This window comes from Gavia stellata, chromosome 28, assembly GCF_030936135.1.
Source record: "Gavia stellata isolate bGavSte3 chromosome 28, bGavSte3.hap2, whole genome shotgun sequence".
NCBI classification, from domain to species: Eukaryota; Metazoa; Chordata; class Aves; order Gaviiformes; family Gaviidae; genus Gavia; species Gavia stellata.
Window position 1 is genome coordinate 7,858,667 of NC_082621.1, and position 16,825 is coordinate 7,875,491.

The following is a 16,825-nucleotide window of genomic DNA, read 5'->3' on the forward strand; positions in this document are numbered from 1 at the left end:
AACTCAGTTCATATTCATATTTATATGCAATTGTCATCTCAGCTGTTTTCTGCTATTATGTGAATTTACTTCGTAAGTTTTCTCTACTAGACTCAACACTGATGGCAAATGCAAACACGCATTCTACAGAGATGCAGGTGAACCACAACCATAGAGTCAGTTCTTCATGAATAACTTGGAATGCAAAAATGGCTGAAGAAAGAACTGTCTTAAACTTTTTTCCTCAGAAAGATACCCATACCTTTTCATGTCAGTAACTAAAAATGCTTTTCAGCACTTAGCATGAGATTTTAACATTCCTCTAACATTTTATGTCTATGGTTTAGAAGCCTAAGCCACAGCTTGTCACCCTAGAAGTCTTCAAGAATCAATAGAGAGAAATCTACACAAACTGGTGATTTCTTTGACCATTCTTGGAAGTTCATTGCAGGATGGGCTGACTCACTCTTCCTGAGATCACTATTTAAAGACATTTGCTGCAGCAATTTTCTTTAGATGTTTAAGGAGGATGCATTGCTGGGGTAACTCCCTTCATATATTTCCTGATGCATTGAAAAATATGACCATAGGAGTCTACAAAGTTCTGTGGGGAAGTCAGTCTTTCCATGTAACAGGACCTCTGCTGATTTTCCAAAGCTGACATTTCTAAAAATGTCGAAATTTCCACTTTGCCACAATTTGTGCTTCGAATTGGTTTTTAGACCCCATAAGGCTTAGGGTAGTCATCTTCTTGAAGCTTTTTTTACCTGGGGGCTAGGACTTATCTAAGCAATCTGAGTGTCTCCAACAGAGCCTGCACTGAAGCTAGTCACCCTGAGATTCTGCTTTGAGTTGGTGAGGAGAAAAACATGGTTGGCGTGGCTCAGCTAACCTCTTTCAGACGTTGAAGGTACAATCCACAAGCATAACCAAAATCATCTAGTATGTAAATTAACTGCCTGAACATAAACAACTACTGCTTTTGCAGGTACCCTGGGGTATCCAAGTCAACTGCCTGAAGCTTACGTATGTAACACAGAACATAAGGGAAGCCTACACCCTTACAAACTGACAGCTGAAGGTCAGGTAAGGTACCACCCAGCACCTAACGATACTAGGCATCTATGTTTAGGAAACAGAGTCTCTCCTTAGCACCTTTTCAGATTGTTTGTGTCATTCTGTGTGGCTTCCAACTGTATATCCAAAAGACTGCCCAGCTTTAGACGTACCTTTGTGTATATCTCAAATCCTCTAGAAGATCCAAAATGATACCAGATGCCTGTCTGTGTACATTTGAATTGTTCCTTTGTTTCTTCTTACCTGATGTCGTGGTTTAAGCCCAGCTGGCAACTAAGCACCACACAGCAACTTGCTCCCCCCCTGCCACAGCGGGATGGGGGGAGAGACTAGGAAAAGTAAAAGCGAGAAAGCTCATGGGTTGAGATAAGAACAGTTTAATAAGTGAAATGAAATAAAAGAAAACAATAATAATAATAATGATAATAATAATAAAAATCATAATGAAAGGGAAAATAACAACATCAACAAACAAGAAAGGCAAGTGATGCAAATGAAAACAATTGCTTACCACCTTCCGACCGATGCCCAGCCCAAGCAGCGGTCCCCCAGCCAGCTTTCCCCCTAGTTTATATACTGAGTATGACATCATATGGTATGGAATATCCCTTTGGTCAGTTGTGGTCAGCTGTCGCCTCCCAACTTCTTGTGCACCCTCAGCCTACTCACTGGTGGGGTGGTGTGAGAAACAGAAAAGGCCTTGACTCTCTGTAAGCCCTGCTCAGCAGTAACTAAAACATCCCTGTGTATCAACACTGTTGTTTTCAATACAAATCCAAAACATGGCCCCATAGTAGCTACTATGAAGAAAATTAACTCTATCCCAGCCAAAACCAGCACATTCTCCACCCCTTATTCCATACCATTTATGTCATACTTGGGTAGCACACTATCCAATACATTCTCATTACCTACCATCACCTTTCCCATCCTTTGATATAGTACGCAGATATCATTCCCTTAGTCTATGGATCACCCCTGTGAAATGTCTGTAAAGTGTCCATCAATATCCACAAATGTCCACAAAATGTCCATTGAGTTCATTTAGTCCATGACTTTGGGCTCCATCTGTTATGGTGGTCACTCAGGACCAGGAGAGGTGTTGTATTGCATGGAGTTATTGGGCTCCACAGCCAGCTCAGGTCAGGTCACTGCTGCACTTGCACTGCTTCTTGTAAGGCTTGTTCTCCATTGGTTCAGGAGGTTCTGGCTATAGTAATACTGCAACATGTAACTCAAATTATGGATTAGTTTCACCCAGAATTAAATCACCTTGAGGTACGCACTAGACTCCCCCGTCCTCCTGCATTACCTAACAAGTGGACCCGGGTCCTTGAGCAAAAACAACCCCGCGAATAGGTTTACCTTTTCCTGAGGAAGGAATAACCCAGACTGTTTTTCCCAGCAAGTTCTTTATATGTACTACGGGGATCTTATCTCCTTCCACAGAGCTCAGGGGTTTTGATTGGGCAGGGCCAGGTCGACTGGCAGAGCCTCTACTGTTAAGTAGCTAAGTGGCTTCTGCTAAATGTGTATCCCAATGCTTGAATGTCCCAGCCCCCATTGCTTTCAGTGTAGTTTTTAACAGTGCGTTGTATCGTTCAATTTTCCCGGAGGCTGGTGCATGGTAGGGGATGCGATACACCCAGTCAATGCCATGCTCCTTGGCCCAGGTGTTAATGAGATTGTTTTGGAAATGAGTCCCATTGTCGGATTCAATTCTTTCAAGGGTGCCGTGTCGCCATAAAATTTGCTTTTCAAGGTCCAAGATACTGTTCCGGGCAGTGGCATGGTTCACGGGGTATGTTTCCAACCATCCGGTAGTTGCTTCCACTATTGAAAGCACATGCTGCTTCCTGTGGCGGGTTCGTGCTAGTGTGATATAATCAACCTGCCAGGCTTCCCCGTATTGATATTTCAGCCATTGTCCTCTGTATCAAAAAGGCTTTAGCTGCTTAGCTTGTTTGATTATGGCACATGTTTGACATTCATGGATAATCTGTGCCATGGCATCAATGGTCAAGTCCACCCCTCAATCGCGAGCCCATTTGTATGTTGCATCCCTTCCTAAATGTCCTGATGTGTCATGGGCCCATCGAGCTATAAATAGGTCACCCTTATGTTCCCAGTCCAGATCCACCTGACCCACTTCAATTCTAGCAGCCTGGTCCACCCGCTCATTGTTTCGATGTTCTTCAGTGGCACGACTCTTGGGTATGTGAGCATCTACGTGACGTACTTTTACAACCAGGTTCTCTACCCGAGGAGCAATATCTTGCCATAATTCAGCAGCCCAGATGGCCTTACCTCTGCGCTGCCAGTTGCTCTGCTTCCATTGCTGTAGCCACCCCCACAGAGCATTTGCCACCATCCATGAGTCAGTATAGAGATAAAGGACTGGCCATTTTTCTCATTCAGCAATACCTAAAGCCAGCTGAATGGCTTTCACCTCTGCAAACTGACTCGATTCACCTTGTCCTTCAGCAGTTTCTGCGACTTGTCGTGTAGGACTCCACACAGCAGCTTTCCACCTTCGATGTTTTCCCACAATACGACAGGATCCATCTGTAATCAGGGCATATTGCTTCTCAGTCTCTGATAATTTATTATACAGAGGGGCCTCTTCAGCACGAGTTACCTCCTCTGGCGACGCTCCGAAGTTTTGGCCCTCCGGCCAGTCCATGATCACTTCCAGGATTCCTGGGCGGTCGGGGATTCCCATCTGAGCCCATTGCGTTATCACTGTGACCCACTTACTCCATGTAGCATCAGTTGTGTGATGTGTAGAGGGGACCTTCCCTTTGAACATCCAGCCCAGCACAGGCAATTGAGGGCCCAAAAGGAGCTGTGCTTCAGTACCAACTACTTCCGAAGCAGCTCGAATTCCTTCATATGCTGCTAATATTTCTTTTTCAGTTGGAGTGTAATGGGCTTCAGATCCCCTATATCCCCGGCTCCAAAACCCTAGAGGTCGACCTCGAGTGTCTCCAGGTGCTTTCTGCCAGAGGCTCCAGGTGGGGCCGTATCCCCAGCTGAGATGTAAAGCACATTTTTCACATCTTGTCCTGTCCGGACTGACCCAAGCGCTACTGCACAAACTATCTCCCGTTTAATTTGTTCAAAGGGTTGCTGCTGCTCAGGGCCCCATTCAAAGTCGTTCTTCTTCCGGGTCACTCGATAGAGAGGGCTTATGATCAGACTATAACCTGGAATATGCATTCTCCAGAAACCCACAACACCTAAGAAAGCTTGTGTTTCCTTTTTGTTAGTTGGTGGAGACATGGCTGTTATTTTAATGATCACATCCATTGGGATATGACGACGCCCATCTTGCCATTTTATTCCTAAAATCTGAACTTTCTGTGCAGGCCCTTTGACCTTACTTTGTTTTATAGCAAAACCAGCTTTCAGGAGAATCTGGATTATTCTTCTCCCCTTCTCAAACACTTCCTCCGCTGTGTTGCCCCACACAAATGATGTCATCAATATACTGCAGGTGTTTGGGAGCTTCACCTTGTTCCAGCACACTCTGTATCAATCCATGATAAAAGGTAGGACTATGTTTCCACCCCTGGGGCAGTCGATTCCAGGTGTACTGGATACCCCTCCATGTGAAAGCAAACTGTGGCCTGCACTCTGCTGCCAGAGGGATTGAGAAAAACGCATTGGCGATATCTATAGTTGCATACCATTTGGCAGCCTTTGACTCCAGTTCATATTGAAGTTCTAGCATGTCTGGTACGGCAGCACTCAGCGGCTGTGTGACTTTGTTCAGTCCTCAGTAGTCCACTGTTAGCTGCCACTCTCCGTTAGGTATTTGCACGGGCCATATGGGACTATTAAAGGGTGAATGAGTCTTACTGATCACTCCTTGACTTTCCAGTTGACGGATCAACTCATGGATGGGAACCAGGAGTCTCGATTGGTGCGATATTGTCACCGGTGCACTGTCATGGTAGCAACTGGCACCTGCTGTTCCTTAACTTGCAGCAGCCCCACCACAGAAGGATCCTCTGAGAGACCAGGCAAGCTAGACAGTTGTTTAATTTCCTCTGTCCTCAAAGCAGCTATACCAAAAGCCCACTGGTACCCTTTTGGGTCTTTGAAGTTCCCTCTCCTGAGATAGTCTATGCCAAGGATGCATGGAGCCCCTGGACCAGTCACAATAGGGTGCTTTTGCCACTCATTCCCAGTTAGGCTTTCTTCAGCCTCCAACACAGACAGTTCTTGGGATCCCCCTGTCACTCCAGAAATACAGATGGATTCTGCCCCCTTGTAATCTGATGGAATTAGAGTACACTGTGCACCGGTGTCCACTAGAGGTTTATACTCCCGTGGGGCTGATGTGCCAGGCCATTGAATCCACACAGTCCAGTAAACCCGACTGCCCCTTTCCTCCGCCTGACCAAAGGCAGGGCCCCTCTATTCCTGGTCTGAGTCTTCATTACTTGGTTTTTGTAAGTGCATAACAGAGGTCCCTTCATCAGGATCAAAAGTACCGTCAGCCCTTCTACTCTGCCCAACAGACACTGGGGCAGTAATTTTCCTGGATGGATGCTTTTTGGCTGTTGTTTTCCCTTGCAATTCCTGCACCCGAGCTTCTAGTCTCCAGGTAGGTTGACAATCCCACTTCCTCATGTCCTCCCCCTGGTCACGCAGGAAGAACCACAGGGGTGCACGTGGTGTGCGCCACCCATACCCTTTCGCTTGAACAGGAAAAAGCTGACTCTTAATAGCTGAGGCTTTGGTTGGAGTGCATGAGGAAAACCTACCCTTCTCAGCTTGCTCAAACATGTTTTGGGTCAGTCTGTGTCCGCAGCCGAGACACAAGCACACATGGAGGGAGCAAGGTTATCTTCGTATTCTCGGAGTTGCCTGGCCAGTTCATCTGTAGTTGGTGCCTCAGTGTCTGTCCAGCTCATTATCGCCAGGGTGTGGGTGTATGACGTCGCTGCATTTCGTACAAACTTTCGCCACATGGACCGTGCGCATCGGATTTCATCCGGGTCTTTGCATGCCTGGTCATTATAGATCACCTCCAACACAGCTAATTCCCTCAGATACTGGATGCCCCCCTCAATGTTGGTCCATTTCCTTCAAGAATTTGCGAGTTCTTCCTTGAAGGGATACCTGTCCTTCACACTTGATAGGAGTCGCTGCCAAAGACTGAGGACTCCTGCCTTTTTTCCAATCCCTTTGTCAATGGCCTTATCCTTAGCAAGGGATCCCAGCTGCCAGGCTTCCTTACCCTCTAATTCCTGACTACTGGCCCCAATATCCCAGCATCGAAGCAACCAGCTGAGAATTAGCTCACCTGGTTGACGGCTAAAATCTTTTTGCATATCTCGCAGCTCGCTTAGGGATAGGGAGCGGGTGGTTTCTGTCTCATTGATTATCTCGGTCTCTTCTTCCTCCTGTTCTTGTGGCTGCTCTGCTGCAGAACAGGCTGCCTCTTCTGATTCTTTCTCCTGCTCCCTCTTAGGAGAAGCTTCTTCATCCCTTACTAAACGAGCTGACTTCTGCTTCCAGTGTTTCTTTTTAGTTATAGGGGTGACTGATACAGTGCCTGGTTTAGCCACAGTGTCTCTACCACTTCATCAGGTTCCTGTAGTTGTTCAGGAGTAAAGTTCCAGACCATTGGAGGTGAGAAGTCCTCTAGATACCTGCCCATATTCTCCCACATGCCGTGCCACCCATGATCGTACTCGTGCAGAGCCTGGGTCATATTCCTAAATTGCTTGTTAACTTTAGACAAAATTGAAGCAGTATTTCTAAGAAATACCAATAGAAGTATTTTAACTACCCAAGGATTTTCAAGGTACTGGGAAGTCATTGTAACGAGGGAGGCAAGATCAGAGAAGAAGGTAGCAAGGGTGCCGTTCTGCATTTCCTCCACAAAAAACCTCTCAGAGGAAGTGTAATTGTTGAATGTCTCCATGGGATGGTACCCGAAGTACAGCAATGGCTTCAGTACAGAGAACAAATACCAGATTAAGCTCAAAGTCAGTGTTTTAAAAACGGATCTCCCATGCAAAGCATCACTAATTGCTACAGAGCACAGCAAACTGAAAAAGCCAACGCCAATGTTTAAAAGGTACAGCAAAATAAAGAGCATGGTGCAGATGAAATAAACTAACGTCAAGAACAAATTAATCAATATTGTGACCTGTAAATTTTAATAGATAGAAACCCTTTCTAATATGCTCTGTTGAATCTCTTATTGTCTCAAATGCTTCGAGCCCCACGTTGGGTGCCAAAAAGGACTGTCGTGGTTTAAGCCCAGCTGGCAACTAAGCACCACACAGCAACTCACTCACTCCCCCCTGTGCCCCACTGGGATGGGGGAGAGACTAGGAAAAGTAAAAGCGAGAAAGCTCATGGGTTGAGATAAGAACAGTTTAATAAGTGAAATGAAATAAAATAAAATAATGATAATAATAATGATAATAATGATAATAATAATAAAAATTGTAATGAAAAGGAAAATAACAACAACAACAAACAAGAAAGGCAAGTGATGCAAATGAAAACAATTGCTTACCACCTTCCGACCGATGCCCAGCCCAAGCAGCGGTCCCCCGGCCAGCTTTCCCCCTAGTTTATATACTGAGTATGACATCATATGGTATGGAATATCCCTTTGGTCAGTTGGGATCAGCTGTCCCAGCTCTGTCCCCTCCCAACCTCTTGTGCACCCCCAGCCTACTCGCTGGTGGGGTGGTGTGAGAAACAGAAAAGGCCTTGACTCTCTGTAAGCCCTGCTCACCAGTAACTAAAATATCCCTGTGTATCAACACTGTTGTTTTCAATACAAATCCAAAACACGGCCCCGTACTAGCTACTATGAAGAAAATTAACTCTACCCCAGCCAAAACCAGCACACCTGAATAGCTCATTAGTCTATTAGACTGAGGAGTAACTGTTCTGCAGAGCTCTGCACAACAGTCTACCACCTGCAACAGAAATACATGGGCCCTTATTAATTATAATACATAAAATGGAATAATTAGGTCCCTTACATGCCATGGCATGTAAAATTTGGTTATCATCCTAAATCTGGAACTTAGGATCAAATCTAATGAAGGAAATTATTTCACCTTCCTTTGAACACAACAAATTCACATTTCTCAGGTAAAGCTCCTTATCCGATAATCTATTTGTAGTTAAAGGATATAACCAGGTATTTCCAAGGCCCATCCTTGACTACAAACCTGACTTTTTGAGAGGATTTAGATTAAAATAGCTGCGACTGACAAATTTGATACTGGAGGAAATGAGGAGCCAGAAATCAGTTGCCAACACAAAGGTGCCTAGCAGTATTTGCTGTGCTCTGAGGTATTCTACCTGCCTTCCAGATGCTACTCCAGAAGTATTTAGTACTCCAGAAAGTCCTGTGTCGTATCTTCCCGCCATGTGTAAATTGTTTTAGGTGCTTATGTTTAGGAAATTGAACCCAGCTCTTTGGTTGCCTGGCTCTTCAGACCCGACTGACTGTATTATTGTCAAAGTCCCACTTCTCTGACCAGGTTCTTTCAGATATTCCACATGAGAAGATTTTAAATTTTAGTATAAAATTCACCTATTTGAAGATATTTGGCATTACATGGGATTGTGATTTAGCGGAGCAATACAGCTATATAACGAAATCACAGCACAAGCGTAATATAGCAATTGCGATATACAGTTGAATGACAATACAAACGTGATACCCATTACCAATCCCCTATGCTCACCATCACGATACTGGGCATCCCCAGTTGCCAGGAAGGAGTACATGGTTTAAAGCCAGCTGAAGCCCATCACAGTCTTCAAAGTTCATTTTATTATCTGTCAAGTTGTTGCAGTTTATGTTGGGCTGAGCCATGCATACAGTCCCTTTATCCCCCCACCATGCTGGTCTGGCTAGATCATTACGCTCTACCAATTATGTCGGGAAAGGCTATGTATACAACCTGATGACACACTGGTACAGCTGTATGTCTAAAACAAAGTCTGCCTTGTGTTGAGAAAAGTTCAGCTTACTTTACAATAGTGGTTGGTCATTCCTTACATACTTTCCTTAGCTCATCACTCTTGCCCATCTTCAGTGAGCCATTGTGGAGGTGTGTTGGTCAGTCACAATTATGTAGGACATGAATTTAGATTCAGAAGAGTTCGGTCAGATGGCCATCGCACACAACCACACCTTGATTTTGCACAGAGACATCTTAATTTTGATCTGATGTCTTCCCAAAGATGGCTAGAGATAAGTGAGATGAAATCCACTATGAGTTTGCAGTTGCCACACCACATGGTTGTGGGAATCCAATAGGTCCCATTTTATCATATATGTGGCAGTCCTATGCAGATGTTGTGGATATGCTAGCTACATACACGTATTGAACTGAACTGGGTTCCTGTTCAGTGCAGTCAGTGGAGGATGGGACTCAGCTAGTACTTATGGAGGTAAACAGTTGTCCAGACTTAGGTATCGAGCACCCTTTTAGCTGCCCTATGATATCTAAAATGTCCTCCATCTGCTAATCCAAAAGGGCCCTATTTTTTCTGTAGGTCCTGTACCCTATCTAACCACATTACATAGATGTATACCCTGGTGCATCTCAAATGGCATGGCTGCCTGTATTTAGGCAGCTCAATCCCAGTCTTGCTGTAGACGTATAAAAGTAGGTGAGGTGTTCAGCATCGCTTGCTTCCTTCTAGTGGTTGTGTGATGTCCCGCACTTCTCAGTTCAACATTACACACTTGTACAAGACTTCAAAGAGGAAACATGGATATTCACCTCTGCATGGCTGCAAAGGTCCCTTGTCCCAAAATATGTCTTAGACTTGGTATTTCTGTTGATACATGGTGAATGTTAAATCTTCTCCTCTGCATTTGTTTCAGGAGTAATGTCCCTGTATTCTCCTTGATACTGAGAATCCCCTCTGAACTGTGTCAGTGAGGTCTTTTTCACTTGCTTTTTTCGCTTCCCTGTGGTCTTTTTGGTAGTGATTCAGCTTATTTTAGAAATTCATAATGTGGGATTGTGAAGCCTCCCTTTATAGTCAGAGGAAATAAATGATCAGTTAAAGGCTGTGATTCATTTGACCAGCTCTGAACCCAGATTTAAGTTCAAACAAACATATAAATGCATAAATGTAGGTGTCTATAATGAAGGTATTTCCATGTGAGGTATTTCCCTGTGTGCTGGGAAATTAAACCTTTTTCTTTTTGAGCCAAAGGACCTAAATACAATACAATCACTCTGGAGACTGACTCATCTGATGAATTAGAGGTTTCTACTTCAGAGCAACTGTGAAAGCTCTCCACCCTCCACTGGGTAGAAAGTTACCCAAACACAGGCATCTAATTCCACCTAAGATGCCTGAGGATGTCAGAGGCAACCACACAGGGCAAGAAGATTAACATAAGAAAACAGTACCCTCCTGGAGATGTGGAGAGATAATGCTTGTGTCACCTCAACCTCAATGGGTTTGTTGACTAGGAATGTGGGGTACAGCTGCAAACACATAAATATCTGGTGCTAAATATCTGCTACTCTTGGGAATCCCACCTTACTTTCAGATGCCATAACAGCATTTTTTAGTTTCTATGTGTCTCATTAAAGGGCAAGGCAATTTGGCAGAAAATAAACCCCCTTGCGTTCCAGCTTGTCCTCAGATATCAGAGGGGCTGGGGGCGGCTAGGCTTAGGTTCTGAGTGATGCCCAGTTCTTCCTGTTACAAGTCCAGTCGCGTTCAATGTATTGAACTATCACAATTACGGATACACTCAGAACAACATACACTTTCAGTCTGTCACGTTCCATGAACTAGCACGGCCACACTTAAGGGATTTGGTGGCGTTCAATGAGAACTCTCACGGCTAGATTAGTGAATAGTGCACTTTATTGAAGCAACAGATGCACAAGTTCTTTTGGATTGCTGTTGATAAAATTACTGCCTGCAAAGCATGTGCAAATACCAAGAATATGAGTAATACAGCCTAGCTACAAACGCATTAAGTTATAAAGCAACTCTATAGAGATTTCTAAGCCTCCTGGGGAAGCACTCGGTATAACCAAGTGTTCCAATCTTACCCAAAGGTGTCCCTATTGGGGGGGAAGAGAGGCTCAGCCCATCGACTGATCCCAGGTGTCAGAACAGGTCTGCGATGCTATCTTCCCTGGCATCCCTCCTCTCTTAAGCCATTTTTATGTTATTTGTCCTTACAGGTGGAGCTTGAGTGACTCTAGTCATACATACCTCTATTGTAATTGGTGTAAAAGTTTCTCGTTCTGCTTTTAAAGGTATAGACTAAGAAAAATCCAGAGCGTAAGCTCAGCGAAGGGTGGTCGCACCTTGGAGGTGGGTAGCTTTGGGATGGAGGTGTGTTTTTTGGTATTAGAATGAGATTATAATGAGCAAAGTTCACCCAAAGGATAGTATTTTGTCAAAAAATGACAGATTGTTGGCTCAGGGTGGTAAATATGCAGCTCAGGGTAGTAAATATGCAGCTTGTCATTTCCATAGTGCCTTCCAGTTCCCGTCTTATCACAGAGCCTGGCCAAGGTGTCTTCACTCCGCTCCACCCTCCGTGTAGTTTCTCTTAGAGTCAGCGCACCAAGCTCCCCTGGTGTTGCCAACATCTAAGGTTGCCTAGGGAACTTCTGTGGGATGTACTCCTTGCATATTCTCCACACTCCACCCTGAAGATTTCTTCAATGCTGTACCTTTAATATAAATTTAATTCCTAAATTACCTCCAGCAATTATTCCACACTATGTCATATATATCAGCTCGATGTGGAATAGAGCAACTGATTCTTGTCTTTCTAGTATTTTAGAGGACTACCAAACTTTTCATTTTCAACAACCTGATGCAAACTTTAGAGATGGGATTCCTCTGACAAGTCGACATTTCTATGCTATAGACTCAGCTTGTGTTGACATCTGCTAGCTCCCTTTGTAGTAAGTGGGGAGAAACAGGCACTTCAAGGGCACCTGACTAACTGTAAAGATCTAGTTTAGGGTGAGATGCATCACTCCCTGTTCCTTTCCCTTAGTTCCTAAGAAGCAAGGAGGGAAGTGAAGATATGGAGGTGTCTGTATTATGACTGTCTCCATTTACTCAGACGATAGCTATCTTAGATATCACAAAGTGTAGCCTGGTGCGCATCACCTAAATTGTTTTTTAACAGCCTGTCTACATCTTCCTTAAATCAGTGGGGAAAGATGTTCTTCCAGAGGGTGAGACTCTCCTAAGTAGTTTAAAATATAGTGCATATGTCATCAAAAGGCCAGCTGAGAAACAAAAGTTCAACAGCTGAAAAGTCACTCACCATGCCTATCAACACTGTCTATTCATCTAAAAAACACTCACCAGCCCTGGTTCCCATCAGAACAAGACCTAAGCAAAAATATGAAATAAAATAACCCATTGCTAGAGAAAACAAGATCCATAAACCTTTCATGCTCTGATTTGTAATTTTTCTGCCTCTACAGAAAAGTAACAATAAATGGACTTGAAACATAATAAGAGTCAGAATTTCTTTAATCCCTTCAAGGGACATTGATGTAATTTACCTCAACTTTAGTAAGGCTTTCAACATTGTCTCCCAAAGCATTGTTATATGCATTAGGATGTTACGGTCTGGGTGGGTGGACAATTAGGTTGCTAAAAGTCTGGCTGGATGGTTGGGTTTGGAGGGTAATAATTAACTGGTCATACTCTACCTGGAGGCTGATAACAAGTGGAGTACTGCAGGAATCTACACTAGGACCCGTCCTATTTAACATCTTGACCTGGAGGATGTTGCAGAATACTTTTCCGGAAAGTTTGCAGATGACACAAAACTGGGGAGACCAGTTGATAGCCTTGAAGATCAGGCTAGGGTTTTGGCAGGCAGAAGGAATGGGGACAACAGGAGCCGCACAAAATGTAACAAGGAATAACCCTTGGCAAAAATACAGAGTGGACACTGATTGTCTTGGGAGCAGCTCTGCAGCACAGTGCCTGGAGACCTTGCAGACAGCAAGCTGAACATGAATCAGCAGTGTGCACTGGTAGCAAAGAAAGCCAACAGCATTCTGGGTTGTGTTAACAGGAGCATAGTCAGTAGATGAAAGAAAGAGGTTGTCTCCCTCTAGTTGGCAGTCATTAGACCACTTCCAGACTACTGCATCCAGTTTTGGGTCCCAAAATCAGTAAAGACACCAAGAAACTAGACTGAGTTGAGCACAGTGCCATCAAGAAGATCAGGGAGCTTGAGCACATGTGCTATGAGGAGAAATTGAGGAAACTGGGATTGTTCAGCCTGGAGAGGAGAAGTCTGATAGTAGCTTTGCAGTACCCAGAGAGTTGCAATGAAGAAAATATAGCCAGGTTCTTTACAGTGGTGCATGGTGAGAGGATGAAAGACAATGAGCATAGCTGAAATTAAAGAGGTTCTGAATGATTACAAGGTAGTATTTTCACCCTGTGGAGACTGAAGCATCGGAGCTGTTTTCCCGGAGAGGTTGTGCAAATCTCCATCCTTTGAGAGTTTTAAGTTCCAACTGGATAAAGTCCTGAGCGACCAGATCTCATAGCTGACCCCACTTTGAGCAGGCAGCTGGACTAGAACTCCTGGAGGTCCTTTCCAACACTCATTATCCTGTGGTGCTGTAGATGTTTTATACGAAATTAGCCTTAGCTAGTTTGCAAATGACTGGTTGGATAAAAGCATGATATTTAAAGAGGCAGATTTTAATTTTACTTTTAATGGTGCTAACTGGGAGGACTGCTATTGACTTCTGATTATAAGCGTAATGATTTTTAACTGGTGTAAACTCATACTGGTGGGAGGAATTTCTACACATTATTTTCAAAGACAAAATGCCATCAGATTTCTATTATTATGCAGAAAATTTTCATTAAGTCATAGTCATAACAAAAAGCTGAACACTTGTTTTGGAGAAAAAACTCCTAGACAATCAGTTTCCTTGTGGCACCTTTCATCTCTTTGTTTCTCATGCTGTAAATGACTGGATTCATCACTGGAGGTAGCACAGAATAGAGAACATTCACAGTGAGTTCCAGAAGTGATGGGGTGGGGGGGACATAGGTATGACAGACAGTGATTCTAGTGGAAATGAACAAGAAGGTCACACTGAGATGAGAAGGGCATGTGACATAGGCCTTGTGCCAGCCATGCTGAGGGAATTTCATGCTGAAGAACATGTTCCTGATGTTCAGAGAGAACCTCCTGTGTTTCAGTTTGTGCCCATTGCCTCTTGTCCTGTCGCTGGGCACCACTGATAAGAGTCTCACTCTGTCTTTTTCATTTTCTCCCATCAGGTGTTTATACACATTGATAAGATCCCCCCCTGAGCCTTCTCTTCTCCAGGCTAAATGACCCCAGCTCTCTCAGCCTTTCCTCAGAGACGATGAAGGCTGCTCCAGTCCTTGATCATTGCCATGACCCTTCATTGGATTCTCTCTGTCTCATATGTCTATGTGTCTCTTGTACTGGGGAGCCCAGAACTGGACACAGCACGCCAGGTGTGGCCTCACCAGTCTGATGCCTACACTGTAACCTCTGTCTACACAGACAAAAGCATCAATTCCAGAGAGCAATCTCTGGCTAGCCCTTGGGTACTGGGTGGCATGTTTCTACAGTCTCTGAACTCTTCTGCACTAGTCTGGCCAGGTAAATGTCATTTGCTGAAACACAAATAACTGGAACCATTTGAGATGGCCATGGTTAACAGCATGGAGCTGGCACATACATCGCAGGGTTCAGAGTAAAATTGTACCCATACAGAGCAGCGGCTGAAGGCTAGGCAGGACACTGCCTGTGTCTAAAATGCCACAAGAAGCGGCATAATTCAATGATGTTGCCTGTCTGTATCAAGCTCCTTGGGAGTGCCAAAAATGGTGACAGCAAATCAGAAAATGGCAGTGCAATTGGAATGGACTACTCATCAACAAGGTATTTCCTACACAATCCTATATCGAGGGGCACTTAAGAACATTGGGGGGTACTGAGAGTTCCCGAAAGACTTTGGGAAAGAGCCCTACAACTCTGCGTCAAGAATCAGGACCATCTCTCTAACACCCAGAGAACCTAAGAGTACCAGAGGTCACCCAGTTGCCCTCAGCAGAAAGTCTTTTCCATCTCATAACTATTGAGTGAGTCACAATCCCAAAGTTCATTCCAACAAAGACACTGCAGTGTCTTCGGTAGCATTTAGCACTGGGTGAGGACATCCAAATGCGCACATTTTGTGAGAGACTCTCCATGGGGGCCACCGAATCTGAATTCACAATGTCATCAGTGGGGATTTAGTCGCTGCCATGGCCGAGTTCAGAGAACAGTCCATCCAGCCAGACGTTGTCTGCTTGGGCAGTGCTGAACAACTCTCAGCTGCAGTGACTATGTTTTGAAGCTCTCCCATGACCAGAAGGGGAGTTTAGGCACCCACACCACATTAGGCATGGCTGGAGTGACATTTTAGTCCCTAAACATAGGTCTTGAACAATATTTTAGGGTATTGAAAACATCTGCATGGGGCTGGCAGTTATGACCTATGATCTAGCAGAAACGTGCCCTTCTGGAGTGGTGGCTGTAGGCCAAATGGGATGGCCATAGGCATTAAAATGTCGCCAGATGACTCTGTTTGGGCACTTATATTGCTCCCAGCCTGGTGGTTGAACAGCTTAACTACTAACGAGCTTGTTGGTTCTGCTCTCAGAATTTTCTTAATCTGAAAAAGGATACTGACTTTGAAAAGGCAGAGTAGAAACTAGCTAATCCATTCTGGAGAAAAATAGATGTAGAGTTAGGGGACACCAAATGATGTCAAAGCAGAATTGTCAAGGGGGAAAAGGATTCTCGCTCATGAGTTGGCGAGCCTCATGGAGAGGGCTTTAAACTAGATTTGAAGGGGGAAGGGCATGAAACCAGGCTCCCTAGAGATGAGCCTAGGGGTGGCATGCCGATGTTGGGGGCGAAATTGATAGTCCAGCTCAAGTGCGTCTACTCCAATGCATGCAGCATGAGCAGCAAACAGGAGGAGCTGGAAGCCATTGTGCAGCAGGACAGTTATGGCGTAGTCGCCATCACAGAAGCACAGTGGGATGACTCGCATGACTAGAGTGTTGCAATGGAGGGCTATAAGCTTTTCAGGAGGGATAGGCAAGGAAGGAGAGGCGGTGGGGTGGCTCTATATGTTAGGGAGTGTTTTGATTGTATAGAGCTCAACGATTGTGATGACAAGGTTGAATGCTTATGGGAAAGGATGAGGGGGAAGGCTAACAAGGCGGATATCCTGCTGGGTGTCTGTTATAGACCATCCAACCAGGACAAAGAAGCCGACAAAGCATTCTACAAGCGACTGGCAGAAGTCTCACAGTCACAAGCCCTTGTTCTTGTGGGGGACTTCAACTTACGAGACGTCTGCTGGAAGTATAACACAGCCGAGAGGAAACAGTCCCGGAGGTTCCTGGAGTGTGTGGAAGATAACTTCCTGACGCAGCTGGTAAGCGAGCCTACCAGGGGAGGTGCCCTGCTTGACCTGCTGTTTACAAACAGAGAGGGTCTGGTGGGAGAAGTGATGGTCGGAGGCCGTCTTGGGCTTAGCGACCATGAAATGATTGAATTCTCAATTCTTGGCCAAGTAAGGAGGGGGGCCAGCAATACCACTATGATGGACTTCCGGAGGGCAGACTTCAACCTGTTCAGGACACTGGTTGAGAGGGTCCCCTGGGAGACGGTCCTGAAGGGCAAAGGGGTCCAGGAAGGCTGGAC